The sequence below is a fragment of the Periplaneta americana genome, chromosome 10 (genome assembly GCF_040183065.1).
Source record: "Periplaneta americana isolate PAMFEO1 chromosome 10, P.americana_PAMFEO1_priV1, whole genome shotgun sequence".
Classification (NCBI taxonomy): domain Eukaryota; kingdom Metazoa; phylum Arthropoda; class Insecta; order Blattodea; family Blattidae; genus Periplaneta; species Periplaneta americana.
The window spans coordinates 100,747,114-100,768,424 of record NC_091126.1 but is presented as its reverse complement, the minus strand read 5'-3'; positions in this window follow the sequence as shown (position 1 = coordinate 100,768,424).

Below are 21,311 nucleotides of genomic sequence, written 5' to 3'. Positions count from 1 at the left end.
GTGACAGAAGTGTGAAGAATGACTTAGCTCACATTCAGCATACATTTTCATGCATCATAAAAACGCTCAAAAGTCTCCAAAATAGGCACCTTTCACTATCTGAAAGTTTTGAAATTATAAATAGTACTGTGGAACAACTGAATCGTGGTAGAGGTAAAGTTGCAGATGCAGTAAGAGCTAAGGTGGACACTGTACTTTCAAAAAACCCTGGATATGAAGAACTACAAAAGGTTGTTGCTGTGATGAGTGGTGAATCAACAGTGAAGATTAACTTGGACTTATCCCCAGCAGACATTGTGAAATTGAATTATGTACCAGTTACTTCTTGTGACGTCGAACGCTCTTTTAGTCAGTATAAATCTATCCTCAGAGACAATAGAAGAAGATTCACTTTTCAGCACTTGAAAGAAATGTTTGCAACCTATTGTTATGGTAACAGACAATAAAAATTGTGTTTTGTTGAAACTACATTGGAAGATAAGGTACGTCCATTATATTTTTTGTTTAGTTTGATTAAAATGTACCAATATTTAACGTACATAGTCATTTTTTTATAATTTTAAGTCCATATTTAATTCCATATTTTGGTAAAAATCCATATTTAATTCCATATTTTGGTAAAAATAACTACATATATATTTACATATTTCATATATTTTTAGTCCATATAAATCCGTTCCCTGCTTATGAGAAACTAATGAATACAGCTTTTGAAATTACACACATTAGCATTCATTCATCATCCATCGCGAAGTCTGCATTATTTACAAACCTTCTACAGTCATCTCAAACCTCTGTACTGGAATGAAGTTCTGGTAAAAAGGCCATACATCCTGGAGTATAAGATGACGAGATTTAATATCCTCATTTCTATTGCTGGTGATTGCAGAAGTAGCTTCATCAAGTTGTGCATCATGTGTTACCTACTGTGTAATGACACCGATTGAACACAGTGCATTATAATATTTGATCGTATACATTGCAGTAAAGCAATATGTATCGAATTAGTCATGCCAAACTAACCTCATAAGCCTCTGTCGTCCTGTTTTATAATAATCTCGATGGTTCTGAAAATATTCCTATATTTCGTTTTCCTCTTTATTGTTGATCTTCACACTGCACTAAGTTCTACATGTACTGTACACCAAAGATATACCAAACCGACAAACTTTGAAATAGTTCCGCTAGTTCTCAACATTTGACCCTATTATTGGGACGGGTGAAAAAAGTATTTGGGAAAATCTTGATGTAAATTAAGTAAGTCCGCGTCACCGTTTTTGGCGTGTGAAATAAGTAATGGGAACGTTAAGTGTGAGTGTTTTACATTTGCCACAGTCAGTCTGACAACTGTGTTTGGCAAATGGCTGATGTGACTTGTATAGGAAGTGGTACCATTCTGAACTGCTCTAGCAACATGCTCACAAACTGGGTACTATATATCTAGGACACACGCTAAAAAAGCTGGCGCTAGCTTATATAAATTATTTTCATCATTGATAGTGTTAGCGGTTTCTCGCTATATCTAGTGCTTTTTCACAATCATTAGAGGTGGATGAAATTTTGAATTCTATAATGCGGGTATATTTATGTACTATTGCAGACACTGACTGTTACCTCCGCCGTCTATTCATAGAAGTAATAAGTAAACTGACCAGAATTTTATGGTCCAGCATGAGACCTCTTGATATGCTTTCAGACATATTTATAAACTTTAACGCACGTTCATTACACTCAAAACAGCTATACGTTATCACAATATATGTTTTCTTTAAACGAAATCCCTGATCATATCTGATTGGCCGTTCCAATATTATAAAATGGCAACATAGAATGAGAAACACCAGAGCCTACACCGTCGAAAAGGCATTTTTTGGTAACGACCGCTATATGGGAGTACAGTTGCTCCATACAATTCCATAATGGTTATAACGTGACACTTTTTACAGTCGCTAGATGCAGCATAGTGAAATTGATAAAAGTCGTTGCTTTGAAATTCCATTAGGCTGATCAATCTGTTACATATGATCGACCAGTGACTAAACCAACCACTAAAGATCACTTGGTTCTGTTTAAATAAAAGAAGAAAATGATGATAAAATTTGGTTCTTGGTTCAAGTACTCACAGATGGAAGCACAGCCTAAATATCACTTGGTTTCATTCAATTTAACCATTGTGTGAATTTCAAACGCTCACAGATGGGTATAACTAAAAAAATGTTAAAATATGGCGCTTGTTCCTTTTACATAAAAGCTACCCAATTGTACTTCGGCCACGATTTCAGAAACTGTCCTCTGAGCACAGTACAGTTCAAAATGCAAAAGAACACAGTAATCCAAGAAGCTGAATACTCTAAAGCAGAAACATGATAGTTGTATTCTGTTTACCGTAATATTGGTGGTTATATGGTAACAACATGATGATTAACCTACACTTTATTTCAAGAGACATCGTTGCTACGAAGAAATTCACAAGGCTCTTCAGAAAACTATTAGTCCTCTACTTCCTAAAGAGATTGAGCTTGTGTTTGCATTTCTCCTGTGTTGGCCTAAGCGATAGTCTCACCAGCGAATATACATTAATGAGAATGGATACTGAGCGAAATTTCCTGCTATTTTTGTGCGTATGCGCTAGATTAGCGTTTTATTACACTTCTGAATGCTAGAGTTCAGTGTAATCGAGCACCCGCGAACGGTGGAACAGCAAAGTCTGAAACTGGAAAGTCTGTTTAAAAATATTAAATGATGTGCGATATCAGCGTCAACTCTAGGGAAAAGGCAGAAACTCACGCTGATGTAGGTACAACTGGTTTGAAGGTCATTGAAATAAGTCATTGCTACATCAAAGGTACTGACGAGCAGAGTCTATACTTATAATTCTCTATACGTTGGTCTCACGCCAAGATAAACACACGATTAGAGTAGTCAGCTGTTTGTGACTAATATTTGTTGATGAAGCTCACCAGAGTGACGACGAAAGTAAATAAAGTTGATGAAGACTATGGTGATTATGATCGTGATGATCATGACGATGTTATGGTCATTACGGTATTATACGGAGACATCACTTTATTTTTACCAACATTTTAAACATTAACCTGGCTATACTCCGAAACACTGTTACCCTCTTCCATTACAGGAGTTTGGAGTTACTAGTGCAATATGTAAACAAATCATTATACTAGCTATAGGAGGAAAGAAAAGTAGTGTATCCATTTATGTTACAGGGAAATACGATATTAGGATTTTCAGTTTGATTATTACTTTTACGGTATTTTATCAAAATACAGTAGAGTAATAACATTTTTTTCACAAACTCAACTCTTCAGGCGGTTGTATTCATTATATAATCGATACTTTATTAAGCATATTAACGTACTTTCGGTAACTCTAATCTTCTCTTCTGCTCAGATAAAGTTATTCAGTCATGCTACACACCGTACCTGTGCGAAATAAGCAGGGGCGGGTATTTACGGAGATCGCGAAAATCACGACATAATAGATATACAATAGATTTTTACTAATCTTTACGAATTAAGTGATTCTGATTAATAATATCCGGATAAAACAATCACGACAAATCGCAAAATAGAGCTCTAATAGCGAAATATGAACATAAGCGCGAATTATTATTATTGCGTCTTTTATAGTGAATTTCATATTCTGAGTTCCTTTTCGAACATTTTTTTCATTTGAATTTGTTGCCCATTCAAGTAGCCTACATTACATGTTATTCCAGGTGTTATAATTACATTAGTGAACTCAAAATACGGAGAATTCAACATTTCACTAATAATTTGAAAGTATTAATTTGAGGGCTGCAAGTTTTTTTTTCCGTTTTTAATGAACGTGTGTTAAATACAGTCTCAATTCAACAGATATTGTCTATTGGCCATACCGCACCTTTACCAGAATCCAATGAACCCTTAATGTTAATTATTTGGAAAGTAATATTTATACTGAATTAATACTCCAGTTCCAAAATAATTGTATTTTCCAAAATTTCCATTAATATCCAACAAGAGTAGAAATCAATCTCCAATAATCGCCGCCGACACCAATATTGAAAAACACAAATGATAAAATTAATCTCCATAAATACCTGCCCCTGGAATTAAGCTTCAATAATATAGGCTCTTCCTTCTATAGAAAACGCAACCCTATTTCTGAGGCACACTGTACTCTGTAGTGTTTACTTCACTGCTAGCAAACTTCGAATGCAACAGCGGCCGTAAGTCTGTGTGGCTGAGGAGCAAGAACATTAGTGAAAGGGGTGGGAGTCAAGTACATTCAGAAACGCAGGTACAATAAAAATGCGAGTAAAAATAAAGTGATGTCCCTGTATGAAGAACATTTTTGAACGTCTGGCCGCGAACCAAGTGGCCCGAATTCGAATACTGGTAGGGGCAATTTATCTGGCTGAGGTTTTCCGGGGTTTTCCCCTTAACCCAATAAGAGCAAATGCTGGCTAACTTTCGGTGCTGGACCCCAGACTCATTTCACCGGCATTATCACCTTCATCTCATTCAGACGCTAAATAACCTAAGATGTTGATAAAGCTTCGTAAAATAAGCTACTAAAATAAAATAAAAAGAACTTTTTTGAAGTTTGACTAGATTATAATGTTCAATTATAAAATTATAAACCCCTTTCGTCTTAACCTCATGTTCAGATTTAAATATTGAAACAATATTAGCAACTCCACAAACTCGTGAACCCAACCATCATCAGGGCTTCTCGCTTACAAAGTGAATTTATGAAATACGACTGCAGAATAAACCGAAGAGGGGGGGTGGGGAAGGAACTGGCCAGCCAACCCCATTAATTTCTAGCTCAGTTTCCTCATGATTGATGTATTATTGGTGTCGCTTATGAGGTTCCAACCTGTGTTCGGACAGTTGAATAAACAACAATAATAAGTATATCGAATACTATATACGAATACATACAGATAACTTTGGGAATATTAATTACACCACATTTAGACCATATAGAATCTATATTATAGATACAGTAATACAAAACGGATTTCAATTGCAAAACTATGCGGTCGTGTCAACTGTTTAAAAAATCCACATTCATTCATTCATTCATTCATTCATTCATTCATTCATTCATTCATAGTGTTTTGTCCGAGGACAGATCTTTCACTGCAAATCCAACATTCTCCAATCTTTGCTATCTTCTGCCTTCCTATTTGTCTCTGCATATATACGTCGACCTGGTTGGCTAGTTAGTATAGCGCTGGCCTTCTATGCCCAAGGTTGCGGGTTCGATCCCGGGCCAGGTCGATGGCATTTAAGTGTGCTTAAATGCGACAGGCTCATGTCAGTAGATTTACTGGCATGTAAAAGAACTCCTGCGGGACAAAATTCCGGCACATCCGGCGACGCTGATATAACCTCTGCAGTTGCGAGCGTCGTTAAATAAAACATAACATCAATAACATCTCCGCATATGATTCATATATCTTAATATCGTCTATCATCTGATATCTTCTTCTGCCCCGAACTCTTCTCCCGTTCACCATTCCTACCAGTGTATCTTTCAGTAGGCAGTTTCTTCTCAGCCAGTGACCCAACTAATTTCTTTTCCTCTTCCTGATCAGTTTCAGCATCATTCTTTCTTCACCCACTCTTCCCAACACAGCTTCATTTCTTTTTGTGTCTGTCCATTTCACACGTTCCATTCTTCTCCATATCAACATTTCAAGTGGTTCTAATTGCTTCTGTTCACTTCGTCGTAATGTCATTGTTACTGATCCATACAATACCACACTCCACACAAAGCACTTCACTAGTTTCTTTCTTACTTCTTTTTCCAGAGGTGCGCAGAAGATATTCCTTTTCTATTAAAAGTTTTCTCGGCTATGGCTATCCTCCTTTTGACTTCCTGGCAGCAGCTCATGTTACTGCTTATAGTACACCCCAAGTATTTGAAGCTGTCTACAGCAACGGTCATCGGCACAGTGCTCCCTCGTGCTAGCGTCTCTTACCCGCGGATAAGAGACTGCACCATGATACATCCGTGGCTGCTGGCGGCTATGCTCTGTCCCTCTTCCTGCTACATGACGGGGCATATTATGTTGCACTGCTTACCTTTTACCCATTTCAGCGAGTGCTGACGACCACTGCTCTGCAGTTATATTTAGAATTTACAAGTTTACTTTCTCTATTTTTCTTCTTACGACCATTTGGCTTCAGTAGCATGTCCCTTAATATAGTCTTCTCTTCTGCTAACAACGCATATAATACAAAACGGATTTCAATTGAAAGACTTTGCGATCAACAATGTTATTCTAAAAGTCCACATACACTACTTAATTACCAATGTAATGTTAATTGGCTTTTAGGTAGACCTAATAAAGTTTTAATAACAACACGGTACTAGAACACAAAATGTGTTAGGTAAAGGTGAAGAAAATTGTCATGATGTAAATGGAGCAATGGTGAGGCCAAATTAAGTCTTGCTTCACAAGGGCTTTTCACATCCCAAATCGCAAAGAGCTGCCGATAATAATCGGACATTTGTCTCTGTACTGAGAATCCACCTACGATTTACTATGGTAACGTCTTTGTAATTGTTACAATCACACTACAGCAAGATACTTTAGACGTATCAATTTTAAAATGCTTGCTAGAAATTTATATAAAAATATTTTCATTACAGCAAACATAATTGAATTGTGTATAGAAATGTATATTTTATATTTTCTGACCCTACCAATTCCCTGTGGTCATTATGAACAGAACTAGAGAACATTATTACGGGCGTAGTAATCAGTATGCTAGATTAGGTTTTAGAGTTGTTCAAGGACACTATACAGGGTGTTTAAAAATACGGGGCATAATTTCAGGTATGTATTTCCCACATGTATACAATCAAAATAGTTCATTACAACATGTGTCCGGAAATGCTTCATTTCCGAGTTATGGCCTTCACAACATTGAAATTCACCGGAACGTTTTTCTTTCCGCAGGTCGTATTACTCGCCAATTTGTATGGTATTGAATAGGACAGTCCGAGTTCATTTGGACTAACTCGCTCGGAATGTCCATTGGGAGTTCCAGACGCTTCGACGGTATGGAGAGTTTCAGACCCAAACTGGCTCGGAAACTTGCTCTCTCGTAAGCTTTTTTTTGTTCCATTTACTGGCACTATTACGAAGTCTATCGCTTACAGAATAAAAAGCAAGAGTATTAAATCACTCGAGCTTTAACAGAATTTCGGATTTTCTGTATGTATTTATTTCAACAATGCAACATTCTTCCTATTAATTAATAGTAGCTACTCATAATTACGAGTGATAAAGGGGTATTAAAACTACGTATTTTGAAATATGTACTAAATAAAATAAGAATAATAAAATTAATGAAATAAAATACGAAAACAATTAAGTAAATTACTTTATACAATTTCAATCCCCATACTGAGCAAAAACCAAACAAAGGGATATATTTGTTAATAAATGAATCTGACACAATAATGCCATATGCCCATACTACAATAGAAATAAGAATACAATGTCATCTGGAAGAAAATTCTTTCTATCCAGTTTCCACATTATTTTATTTTATGACTTGAATGCTCCTGTGAAGAAAAGAATATAACCAAAGAAGACACGTATTTCAAATTAAGATAGCCCTTGTGGCAATAACAGATGTGCCCATAATAAATTAACATCAAGTTACACTGAAATTTCATAAACAAGAGGAAAATGAGCAGTTCTTTAATTCTGCTTCCAAATTGTTAAATTTGATAAGGAGATACTGAGCGGAATAAAGTTAATAATCCATGATTAGAGTGAATTTATCTATGAAAATCTTGTTAAAATTAAATACTTTTAACTTAACTGTTAATTACGAGTAATGAAGGAGTATTAACATTACTTCTTTTGAAATATGATCAAATTGATACCTTGATAAAAATAGTTTTTCTCTACATTTTATATAGAAAACGACGTACTATACACCATAATTTCAATTAAAATAACAACATTATAAAATTGATGTTTATTAATTTACAATTTATATGATTTTAATTTGTTTAATTTTAATTCAACATGTTGTAAAAGATTAGCACAATGAAATAAAGTAGCCTAATACCTTTTAATTTAATACTTTAGGGTTCATAATTAGAATAAATTATCAACATAGTGTTCATTGCAAGTAACAGTAATTAGGACCTGATGATGCGTTAATTAAAGCGAAAACATTACTCCAGATATAGTAATGCATAATAGTGTGTAACATCAATGTATTCACTTACTGATAAGTAAAGATTGAAATAAAAAGAAATTTGTTCTCTGATTTTATTTACTACACTCTCACAACTTTCATTCATGATATCTGACGAAATAACAAATTTACACAAAAACTGATGTGCTGGATGGCGATGTGGTCTCTGCTATGGTATCTTATAACTGGACGTAGAGTCCACTCGAAGTCCCACTGGTTGTTTGAGCGAGAAGGTTTGTGGGACTCGGAACTATCCAATCCATTTTATCGCCGCTATATGAGCTGAATTTGGGTTGGGTACCAATGTTTTAATTGGTCAAGCGCAGTCCATTTGAAAACTAGACCCATTCGTGTCCTACGTGGAGATTGAACTAAATCAATTCCCCGTACTCGTTCATTGCACAGCTCTATTAGGTTTATACACACGACTTCATCAAAGTAAGAAAAATTATAGGCTACAGAATGTGACGTAGACTTGAGTTAGAGTGTTGTTAACTGTGTAAAATCTACCGGCATTTTAAAACCATGAATTAATTCCAAATTGCACGTCGTTTTGAGGGCCGAGAATAATTTATGATCGAAACGAAACTGAAGAAGTGTTACTAAGACGCAAACATGTACAGTAGCATTGTTAATTTTGAATGTGAGATATTAAAAACGGTTTGATTAATATAACAAATAAATCTCCTATAATCAAAAATGTTGCAATCTATAGTTATTTTCATATCTTTTTACTTATCAAATATCATGTAATCTAGTAGGCCTATCGATAAAGTTGGTGATGGATGGTATTTTGGCGGGACGAGAGCCAGAATTCTACATAGATTACATGGCATTTGCGTTACAGTTGGAAAAATCTCGAGAAACCTCCAACCAACTAGTCAAACCAATCGGGATTGGAGCTCATCCTCTAGCAAAGTCACGGATGAAGAGATCAGTATCTTACATTTGAGCTACGCTGATGGTTTCCGTAGTTGGGAACATTGAACAACACGGTTTACATGTAGTGTTGTCTACATCAACTTAGTGTAGTACAGAGACTTGTACACATCACTGCTATGCTTGAATAAAAATATTGCTCGGTATAATCAAGTGACTAAAACAAATATAGTATAACACACAGTTAGGAAAGCGACTTACCTCATTCTCTTCTTTGTAAAAAAAATGTGATACATTTTAAATAAAGATGAATGGTGTACTTTAAGTGTCACTAATTTTGTTGCAATGTACAACTGTGTAAATTCATATATAGTCAAATATAAACCTGTTTGGATTGTCATTCATACAATAAAATATTCTTTCTGTATCGCACGATGTTATTGGTGCGAATTTGAAATAGTTTTTATTCATTATAATCTAATGCCTGTTCACTGTTCCTTAATATCGTCCATCGCTGTGGAGTAACGGTTAGCCTGCCTGACCGTGAAACGAGGACGTCCGGGTTCAAATCCTGGTTCGGACAAGTTACCTGGTTGAGGATTTTCCGCGGTTTTTCTGAACCCAATAAGATCTAATGTTAGGTAATTTTCGGCGCTGGACTCTGGACTCATTTCGCCGGCATTATCACCTTCATATCATTCTGACGCTAGATAAAGACAGCTGTTGATAAAGAGTCGCAAATAATCCACTTAAAAATATAGTTAATATTGCACTTCTCAGAATTTTGAAAATGCAGGATGTTTTCTGGAGTTGTCTTCAGTTTTAGTTTAACCCTTTTATTGTTACCAACAGCTGATCGTATAGTGTTTAAAGTTATTTCATAACGCGAGGATAAATATTATGTACACTTGATTGTTGAACTAGGCAATTTTCTAGACGTACGTATACTTTTCAATGAAGTGTTTAAAATGTGGATTCTCAAGCTTATACAACGAATCATTCGCACATGTCAGCATCAGACACAAGTCATAATACAAATTGGACTGATTCGAAATTGAATCCCTAACGAGTTTCAGATGTTTGATGTGTCTTTTAGAATCAGAATGTTTTAGTAAATCATGACGCTTATTTACTTTTACGTCTAACTTACACACTTTTAAACCACAATACATTTTATTCCTTGAGTGAAAAATAGTCATCTCCGAAGACTTTTACAAGCACAAGCAAAGTTACAGATTTCATTGGCGGCATTTTAATATAACTTCATAATTTTGCCTATAGTGACATGAAAAAGAAGGCTTCTCAATTTTTTCTTTAGTGTTTTCGGGAAAATATCTAAATTTCCTGGACTTGTGGGATTTCTGAAATTCATGACTAGTAGCAATCATTCTATTCCTTTTAAAAAATTAGATGAAAATGAAGGAGAACGGCAATTTTTTTAACTTATAAACAACTTTAAGTGCATATTTAAGGCAAGAAATTAAAAAAATTACACAAAAGGAGCCTATTTGTTTTAGTTTCTAAAAAGTTCCACATGTCCTGGATTTGTCATGTTTCCACAATTTTCTAGAATTAAGTGTAATTTATTGCTTCTGTAAAATGTACACCGAGCACTGGAAGTGGGATTTCTGCACCACTTGAAAGACCTTCGTATGAATATTACAACCGTATGAAAAACTGAATTTTGAAAAAAAAACTGTGACTTTTGGGTTTTCTGGAATTCACGAATCAAATGTGTGTTACTTAAATATTAACAGTGTTAATGAGTACAAACACAAGCAATATTGCTAATACTGTATTCTGCTCTATGTATTTAAAACAAAATGTTTAAGCATCATTTCACATAATATTTCAAGAACTGTATGAATTATAGAGACAAGTGTGTAGACTTAGATGTAATCTCATTATATTGGTCTTAGACACTCGTATATTGTATATGGCTAGTTTCGTACTTCTTGTTGACATCCTATAGCATTATTGAAATAAATAAAGGCAAGAATTATGTACATACCTGCAGCTGAGCTACAAGAGATGCGAGGATGGTTTTACTATGAACTTTATACTCCTGTTTTGTCCCGTTGGCATGATGGTGACCTTTCTATCAGGGGTTAAGTCGGCAGCCTCTAAATGCTTTTAACCCGATGGGCGATTCTGGATAAGTCACTATGTATTTTGTATTTGGGGAGTCACAACCCTACTTTAGAAGTCCGTTCACGATATCTTGAAGAAGGATTCGTGCTTTATTTATCACAAGAGTCGTGTTAGCCACTTTAGTGTTAAGAAAGCAACTCATAGCCTACCCAGTGTCTAGACCATTATTTACACAAGAGTCGTATTTCGCAAGAAAACTTTTGAGATAGTACTAAAATGAATATACAGATTAGGATAATAAGAAAGGGATGTAAAAGCACACACCACGTATAGCCTTCGTATCTAAGTATTCCGTTCACACCGATCCAAGCCGTTGTTACAATATGTAAAAAATACAAAAAATCTACTAACTCTTATTTTTCATTCCGTATTTCTTTACTCAGAAATAGAGAAGTGAAATCAATGCCGAAAAGATTTTGGTATGAGAAGATTCTCTGGGTACCTTGAGAATAATGATGGTTCCAGTCCACTTGAAAGATTTTCCTCATCTTCGCTTAAAAATAGACACGCCGCCAGACGAATGGCCAGAGATTTGGTTTTGCATGCTGTGCTAAGTGGGATTAGTCATCAATAAGACAGATTTCCGTGCGCTACTTCCACATTTCGCGCCACATTTCATAATACCTCCATTAATCATATTGTGAACATCGGTTTATAATGTAGGTTCAGTCTACCATGATGCAATACGGAAATCTTTGGAAATGCTAAATAATTTAAAGTTTCGGAGAATAATTCCAAAAGAGAGATGCTGAAGTCAATCGTAGCAAGTGAAATATTAATCATAAAATGTCTCTCTTCTTGAATCTGTACCCTAACAGAATTATTAAAAAGAAAATTGAGGAGTTCCATAGAATAACAACTTAACGTACGTTACTTTTTTCCGTTTCGAGCATATATTAAATCCTTAATAACACATCAATCTTCTGATAATATTATTCACATCCAATAAACAAAAGACCCTCTAGAAACATTTGAATGTCGTTCTACTCAATGCTGTAATGACAGATCTAAAATGTTTGGTGTTATGTTTCTCAAATTCAAGACTTCGTAGTTAAGTACCTGTTCCAGAGAACGCCTCAATTACGCCCTAACAGATTCAAATATTGAAGTGACGTGTAGACTAATCAAGTTCAGACGTAAAATAATTTAGGGAATCTTATAAATCTACGTATGGGCTATTCCATATGAAATCGATCAGTAAAAACCTCGCATTTTTTATACTCTAATTTTTTCCCTACTTATGAAAGGTGCTGAGGTGAGTGCATTTTCAAAAATATACTATCGAAAGTCAAACGGTTTTCGTATTGTTGAGCGACAAATTTAGAGTATTTTATAAAAACAAGCCTCTTTAAGCGCTCAGAACTCCGGAACCATTTACTGCAGAACATTGAACAGGAGATTATTTTGAAGCTGACATTTGGTAGGTTATGTTAAGAAGTAATCCTTATTTATATTGTACACAGAGAGACAGATAATCTGATTTTACTTGCTTTTAGGCTTTTTGGCCATTTGCAAAAATGTAAAAAATATTGAGAAAAAAACCTTGCATTATTAAGAGAGATTCAGCATTGTTTTCTTAGTGGTACGGCAATAGGCTTCGAGGGTATTAATAGATTATTTTCACACGCCTAGACTTGAACAGCGCAGTACCGCACGCACTGGCCGAGAGCTGAAGATAAGCGAGCGTTCGGCGTCATTTTACTCCTGTGTTTATGAAAACCTGTGATAAAGCTAGCATAGCCATGCGCTGCTAGACGACACATCACGTATTTGTCTCCTGGCCTTGCTTGTCTTGGCTAGATCCCGTCTCACAGTCAGCTGGTTAGTTCACGCGCGTACTATTTATTTTCTTTATTTGATATTTTCAATACTTTCTTATCAACATACCATCAGTAAAAAATATGTGTTTATTTGTACTTTCAATGCGGAATCTAACTATATATTTTTTAAATATTTTTTCGTGGCCAAAGGCGTCTTAATGAGGAAAAAATCTAAATTTCTCCATTTCCATAAAAAGTAAGAAAATCTGTTTATATGTCAATATAAACTTTAATTTCTCAGCATCAAAATAAACCATGATTTTGATCATTGGGTGAAAGTGTTTCGGAGCTACAACAGTTTAAAGTTGCAAATTTTATGAAAATACGATACATTTAAATATTTTTAATTTAAACACTATGAAGTTCTGATGCCTCAAACTTTGCACAAAGCATTGTATCACAGTTCTCTACGTACAAAAAAGTTTCATTGTATTTAGAAATTGTAAGGTCAATTTTCTCTATATTTCGGTCGATTTGAGATGGAATAGCTCGTATATACTTCAAATAATTTATATTTACTCATTGAAATTTTGTCATATCATAGCGGAAATTACCCTGAAATCAGATCTTGGACTATTTCTCAGCTACAGTAAATGAACATACTGTGGAACTGTAGCTAAGTCGGATCAGAGTGATGCCTGACTTTGATCTAAAATGAAACGCATAGGCCTACATAATTAAGCGGGATTATAATAGACCACAATAGGCTCTATGTAACATTAAAGCTGCTGTAGTCATTGCGTAAAACCCCTGGTCACATATAATAGATTGATCAGCCTAGTGCACTTTCAAGATAACAATTTTATGAATTTTGCTATGCTGCCATCTAGCGACTGCAAAAGATGTCACGTTATAAACCTGATGGAATTGCATGAAGTAAAAGCTTGCAGTAGTATTTCCATGTAGTGATCGTTACTAGAAAATTCATTTTCAACAGTGGAGATCCTGGTAGTTTTTCTCTTTCATATGTTGCCATTTCATAAAACGGAAATGGCCAATCCGATATACAGAGCAGAAGTAAAATAAATGATCAATTTATAAGGATCAATAGTTCATGTTGCATTTAACAATAAATCCTACAATCATATTGGTGTAAAGTTTATAGTTTTCGCAGAAAAAAAAATCATTTTTTCAACAATTTTTAACAGCCTCTGTTTCGATAACTGTTGCGAGGGGGAGCATGATTTATGTCTACGTTGATAGAGAATCTAATAAAGAATTATTTTTCCTTTTGGCGTATTTCCATAAAGTGGACGGTTTTCGAGTAAATTGAATGTAAATGTAAGGATAGTTTAAAAGTTTCAAAATTTGAGAAGGTTGCACCATTTTAGCCTGAGAGGGTGGTTGTGGTGAAGGTTGTTCACTCGGTAGACAAACCTCATTTTATTATGATATCCTACTTTGAAGAGCCGGTCAGTTGTTGTTCACTGCTTGTTTGTAGCAGATACAATGATTTTCAAATAGCGAATATTTTGATATGATATTAATTTACGGCGAAACACGATGTAGTTTCCGTGCAGCGAATAGGGGCCGTTTTCAACATTACCTCTGAAATATTCGTGTAATGCTTCAGGTGAGTTTACCAAAGTTATTATTGTGGTTTTCCTGCTAACAGATTTCTTATTAAAAAAAAACAAGATATTCCTGCTGAGGACAAAATTAGCCATAAGAACAGAAGCAATCTAGCCAAATTCTTGTTCGAGATGGAAGAGCTAATTTAATATTCAACACATAAAGTTTCTGAAACGAACACAAACACAAAAGAAAATCCGGTCCGTCAGGACACTATCTTGTTCCTCGTAATACAGACTCGTTAGATTAAATATCTGTTTTGAATATTGATTTAAACCAAAGGTAAAAATTTCATTGAAATTAAACACAATGCTGCAGTAACTGTTTTACTTATAAGTGCACAGTGCTGTAGATGGAAACAAATTTTAGGGGGTACTGTTGAAATCTCCTCGGTCAGACTAGATTCTGTATGGACTCTTACTGCACTACTTTTCCAAAGTTACTTCTTCCTCATGCATCCGCCTCTGCAGACCTCCTTCCACATCGCAGTCACAGTCGCATATAAGGCAAGAAATTAAACGCTGACAATAGTAATCCAACACTTTTTATGAACAAAAGCCTAGGAACTCTTTTACTGGAAGAGTACTTTCAGAGCTGGACACAACACAAGCACTGCTCTACTTAAAGTGACAGAAGACATTCGTGAAGCAATCGACTCTAATAAAGTAACAATACTAACACTTCTTGACCTTAGCAAAGCTTTCAACTCTGTAAATTTCGACCTGCTCACCCATAAATTGAGAAATCTGCATTTGTCAGAGACTGCTGTGAGTTGGTTCGAATCCTACTTACGGGAAAGACAACAATGTGTTGTATCCGGGAATCGAAGCTCTTCCTGGTTTAACATAACATCAGGTATACCACAGGGTTCGGTACTCGGACCATTGTTGTTCACGATATATGTCAGTGATATTACATCTCATGTAAGGCATTGTAACTATCACTTGTATGCTGACGACCTTCAATGCTACATCTCTTCCCGCTTAGATCGAATAAATGACGCTATAGATAAATTGAACAAAGACATTGACTCGATTGTGACATGGACAAAGAAATTCCATCTTAATATCAATCCTGGAAAGACACAAGCAATCATATTAGGACACAAACGGCAAACCGACGCTGTAAAGCACCTCGACATTTCCCCCGTTAAAGTAAGTACAGTGCATATCCCTTTCAGTTCTTCGGTAAAAAATCTTGGCATTCACATGGATAATAATCTCAACTGGGACATGCAAATCACAGAAACCTGCAGAAAAGTATATTCTAGTATTCATGTGCTAAAAAGGATAAATGTTCATCTTCCCTCTTGCTTAAAAAAGTCCCTTGTGCAGACCCTTGTATTTCCCTATTTTGACTATGCTGACATTTTACTGACTGACCTTTCCAGCGACAACAAAATGAAACTTCAACGTGCTCATAATTTGTGTGTACGTTTTGTAAGCAATGTTCGTAAATATGATCACATTACCCCATCCCTGGAAGCAATAGGTTGGCTTAAACTAGATAAGAAAAGAAATTTACATTCACTTCTCCTTCTCTTCGAAATCTTGAACTCTTCTATTCCTTCATACCTGTCGTCTCGCTTCACTTACCTTTCTTCCCACCACAATCTGAACACACGCTCTCGCCATGAAACAATACTAACAATACCATCCCATCGCACCTCCTCATACTCATCCTCTTTCACAATAGCCCTGCCAAGACTCTGGAATTCGTTACCTGCTAGCATCAGGGACTGTCGAAATAAAATTCAATTCAAACGCAAACTTACTAGGCACTTGGTCAGTAATTGAGACTCGTTCAGACATGGTTTCTTGTAAATAGTTCTTTTAATCTACCACAAAATATCTCAATATCCGGTAATTTCATCACTATAGAATTTTGTTATTGTAGGTTTAATTTGTAATTTAGTAAATACAAAAATATTCTTTGTTCTTAACTTCTATGATAAAATGTCTAGCTTTCATTAATCAGGTATTCTTGTCGTACTTTAATTTTTATTGTAATTGTAATTGTAAATTTAATATTAATTGTAATCTTATTGTTCATGTTATAGTTGTAATCCCCTGGTAGAGGGGCAGAGAAGGCCTGACGGCCTTATCTCTACCAGGTTAAATAAATAAATCTAATCTAATCTAATCTACTTTTTTCTTAGTACAGATATCGTTCATTACAGTAACGCTCATTCACATTCTTTAGTTGAAATTGGAATAGAATCTATAACATGTAACAGAACTCAAGATTCATGAACGCACGAAAAGTGACAATATTTCCTTCCTCCAGCAAACTGCTAGCATTACGCCCGAGCAACTTTTAAAATTAGGGAATCAATGCAGGAGAATACTTGAGGCGCCACATCATAAAATTAGTGTTATGCGAAGGCATTTACGCAAGTTTTGAAATTAGCGAATTAGTGTAGCAGATTTCTTGAGGCGTTATGCAAGCTTGAGACTAACAAATCACAACTACTCCTCAAGTTTCAAACCATGGTTTTCGATAAAACAACGAATGGACAAGCGTTTAAGCAAAAGAAATGAGATGCCAGCCTCTACTTTCATGCCAGATATCAAAATCGAATTTTTTTCAAATAGCTAACATTCTCCATTTCAAAGTATATTAAAGACTCTTTCAACATAGTTAATATATTTTCGAATCTATATTTTTTTTTCCGGTACGGTAAGAGCGAGTTTTTATTTTAGACGGTACGGCGTAGGCCTACAGGCCCGTACCGGCACAACTACAGCATTGTAAATTCGTGAAAGTATTGATTATTAAAATATTGTAATTACAAAAAGTTATGAGCACCCTACTTCGCTCGATGTCCAGTCGAATGCTCTACCACTTAGGTTAAATATGATATTTTCATTAGTACAGTGAGGAGAAATATAGCAGCGAAAACGTCGAGAGAATGTCTTTACACCAGCACTGACGAACGGCTGTATAAAACATAGTGTACATAACACATCCTAAAATTATTTTATTTTATTCGAAGAATTACTTCACTCGGCGTCGTTTTGCAATTCACAAAGTAAAATTATGTTTTTAACACTAGTAATGTAAGTCATTATTATATCGATGGCCCAAAACCAGACTGTTCCAAGTCCTTTTTACTATTTTTTCAGGAGAGCTATTTTAAGCTCCTGACATTCAAAGCTTCATGAAACAATCTGGAATATCTTCATAGCAACCCTATGGTGAGGAATATTTACAATTTTATTCGATTCATATACGGGAACAAGAACTGGAACACAATGAAACACAGATTTCTTTCTTATAAAAAGTTGGATTAGAACAGTCTGGTTCTGAGCCATCGAGATATCGAATTTTTCTTAGATCAGAACGATACTCGACTCCATGCAGAACTACGTAGGACATTAAAACTTCGCTAATTAGTCATTGTGTACACTTTGACTGAGAATATATAATAACTAAAGATAGGAATTTACCCACAATTTAGGTATGCATAGAATGTTCGTTGTTGAAAGAGAAAGTGAGCGTAGCTAGCAATGCAGTTTCATGTTAGGGAACTCTGCCGTAGTATAAGCAGAGTTAGATTGTAGCTTTATTTGGTTAACCAATCAACGAATCGCAGTGAAATGTAAACAAACCAATTGCCGGAGCACAAAGCTAAACCCCATTCAATTGCTGCGATACACAGCACATTTCAGTTGCAATCTGACCATTTCTCAGTCTTCACGTCACTTATGACGTAACGACAATCTAAGCAAGACTAACCTAATTTCCTCATGTTATGGTATAAATTCCTAACTTTAATAATAACTGAGGTTCGGATAAAGTAGCTGTATCAGGATAGGCTGTATAGCTATATAGGATATAGGGCCTTGACTTGCTTCAGAACACTACCTCCTTCCACTAGGCCTAGCTAAAACTCTACCTGCGGGATAAGCGTTCCCCATTCCCTAGCTAAAACATCAGTGAACTGGCTGGGGGACACAGACAACTAGTTAGTGTTTGTAAACAAAACGCACGGATCAAGAATGCCAATCCTGATAGGGCTACTTCATCCGAACATAATAATAACCTTTTCTGAAATGTATATTTTATATGTAATTTTGATCGGTAGACGTCATCTTTAGTGACTTGTAGAAAGAAAAACAGAACAATCTCAACGGGAGTGCTTTACTGTTGTAATGAGAAGCTATTGACTGAAAGGTCATCAATAATTTATAGAGTTACCATAATGTTTGCGTGACTCGTAAGTTTTTCTACTAATAAATGAGATCGAAACTATTTAAGTGGTTGTGGGAAGAATTGTGAAGCCGTAACAGACACTTGAAGCGAATAAACCAGTTTACGGCTGTCACAGACCATCGATTACATCGTTTTTCGAATCACATCAAGAAATCTGAATAATAATAAGATAGAATAAGTAGGGGACAGTTGGGTAGTAACGGACATCGGGTAATATCGGACAGTGACTTTATTTCGTCTACCACCAGATGATAGTACCTGAATGACATGGTTACGTTTCTGTGATGTCGCATACAGAAAAGTAACCATGTCATTCAGGTACTATCATCTGCTGGTAGATGAAAGAAACGCACTGTCCGATATTACCCGATGTCCAATACTACCCAACTCTCCCCTAATTTCTATGCGGTTTCAGTAAATCTGAAGCAGGAAAGCAACCTATAATGTTAATAGAACATTCACACCTGTAGGTCGATTCTTTTGAAACACTTCTAATTAATTTATTGGTATAGTTTGGTTTGCCTTGGCTTTACGTGGGCTGGACACGGAACGGGTCCGTACACTTAGGTACGGTAAGGCCCATTGTGCGCCCTTTTGTGCCATGATTGTCCAAGTCCGACAGGTGGCCTGGGTAACATTCGTGAATCCGATGCTGACAGATGGGCCATCCTTCCTCAGCTCCTGATAGTCAGATCCCGTTTCATGGACGAGTAACCTGATAAGCCGATATTTTATTTACTTTAATAGTGATTGCGTTGATCTCCAAGAAGAATTGAACAGACAAGACTAGCTATTTCTTTCCTCTGCTTTGGACCATTTTATCCAGTCTGTGTGAAGCGAATGCAGTAAGCGTTCTTCATTTCATTGAGAACGATCTTTCCTTAAACTTGCTCCTTAAAGTTTAATGTTTTACCATCACCAAAGTAATTAATATATTTCCAACTTTAGTCATCTTATCTAAAATTATTATAATTTCCATAAGTATTGTGAGCCATCATAAAAGATTCATAAGTAGCGGGACATTTGGTCGTGTGACCAGCATTGTGAAGTGCCGACATCCCAGACAAGTAGGGTAAATAAAACAAAGAAAAGTACCCAGTGACTGATGATGGGAGATAATCTCTATTTCTCCGTCCGGTTTCTTAATGAAGTACTTGACGTTTATAGCCGAAGATGCAAATTTTCCAGTCACAACTGAGTATTATTTATTAGTTTCATCCTCATCAGCATTACCATCAACATCATAATGGTTAAGCGTTCTTGTGCATATTCTCTATGATTCTACTAAGGTAAATCCAACCATCGAGTTATGTGAGATTTTTTGTAAGTTACTTTACTGGCATTGAAAAATTATTTCATAATTATCCTTAATTTTATTATTCCTTGTTTTCTTCCTGACCTTGTATATGCCTGTACCGTTCTTAATTTAGTGCATGAAATATTCTATCTTATTAGTCCTCAATCGCTTCTTATTTTCTTTATACTTTGTTTATATCAGTACCAATCTTCATAACTTGTGAAGCTAAATCACTGAAAGGAACCTCACATTCAGGTTTTTGGGTATATCTTCAACCTAATTTGAAGTGCCAATACATATTAGATATTACACGCATATGCTTGGAGTCCTTAGAAATAATGTAGACCAAAAATTCCTTCTTGTAAATTTATTATGCCTACAGGGTTGTTTCTGATCTCTGATAACGAATTTCAATAATATCATGTGCGCCAGGAATCACACCTACAGCTGAATTGCGGCGAGAGGTGACAGACCAGTAGTGAGTAATTTCATAATCAGAGTGCATGGTGTATCACAGTAGCAATGCCCAAGAAAATCGAGCCTTTTTGGGAAGGGTACATAACAACGCTTTCCGATGCCAGATATAGTTACGTGAAAATCATAGGAACCGACCAAAAACTTGGTTTCGTTATTTCCAAGAAAAGCATATTGTGTGTACCGAATAAGACTGGCAAAGCTAGGGTGGGATTAATGCCAGAGTGAAAAAAACAAGCAAATCCACCCCCGTCACAAGTCGCCGCACCTCACGAGATAATACAAATTAATTCCATTCGACCTTTATCAATCTTATTAAGTAGGCCTCCACAGAAGACGCCTTTCTTGGAAATAACGAAACCTCGTTTATTGCAGGCTTTTTTATTTTCACTTAACTGTATTTGGCATTGGAAGGGGTCGTAATGTACCCCTCCCAAAAAAACTCGATTTTCTTGGGAATATCTGCTGTGTGTCGCCGTGCACTCAGATCAGTAGTGAGTGATCTCATAGTCAGTCACCTCGAGCCACAGTTCAGCTGTCGTGTGACTCCTGACGCACATGATGTCATTCAAATTCGTTATCAGAGATCGGAAACAACCCTATACTGTATATACATAGCGACATTAATGAAAGGGTTATTTAATGTGGAAATCATTCTTATGCGAGAAA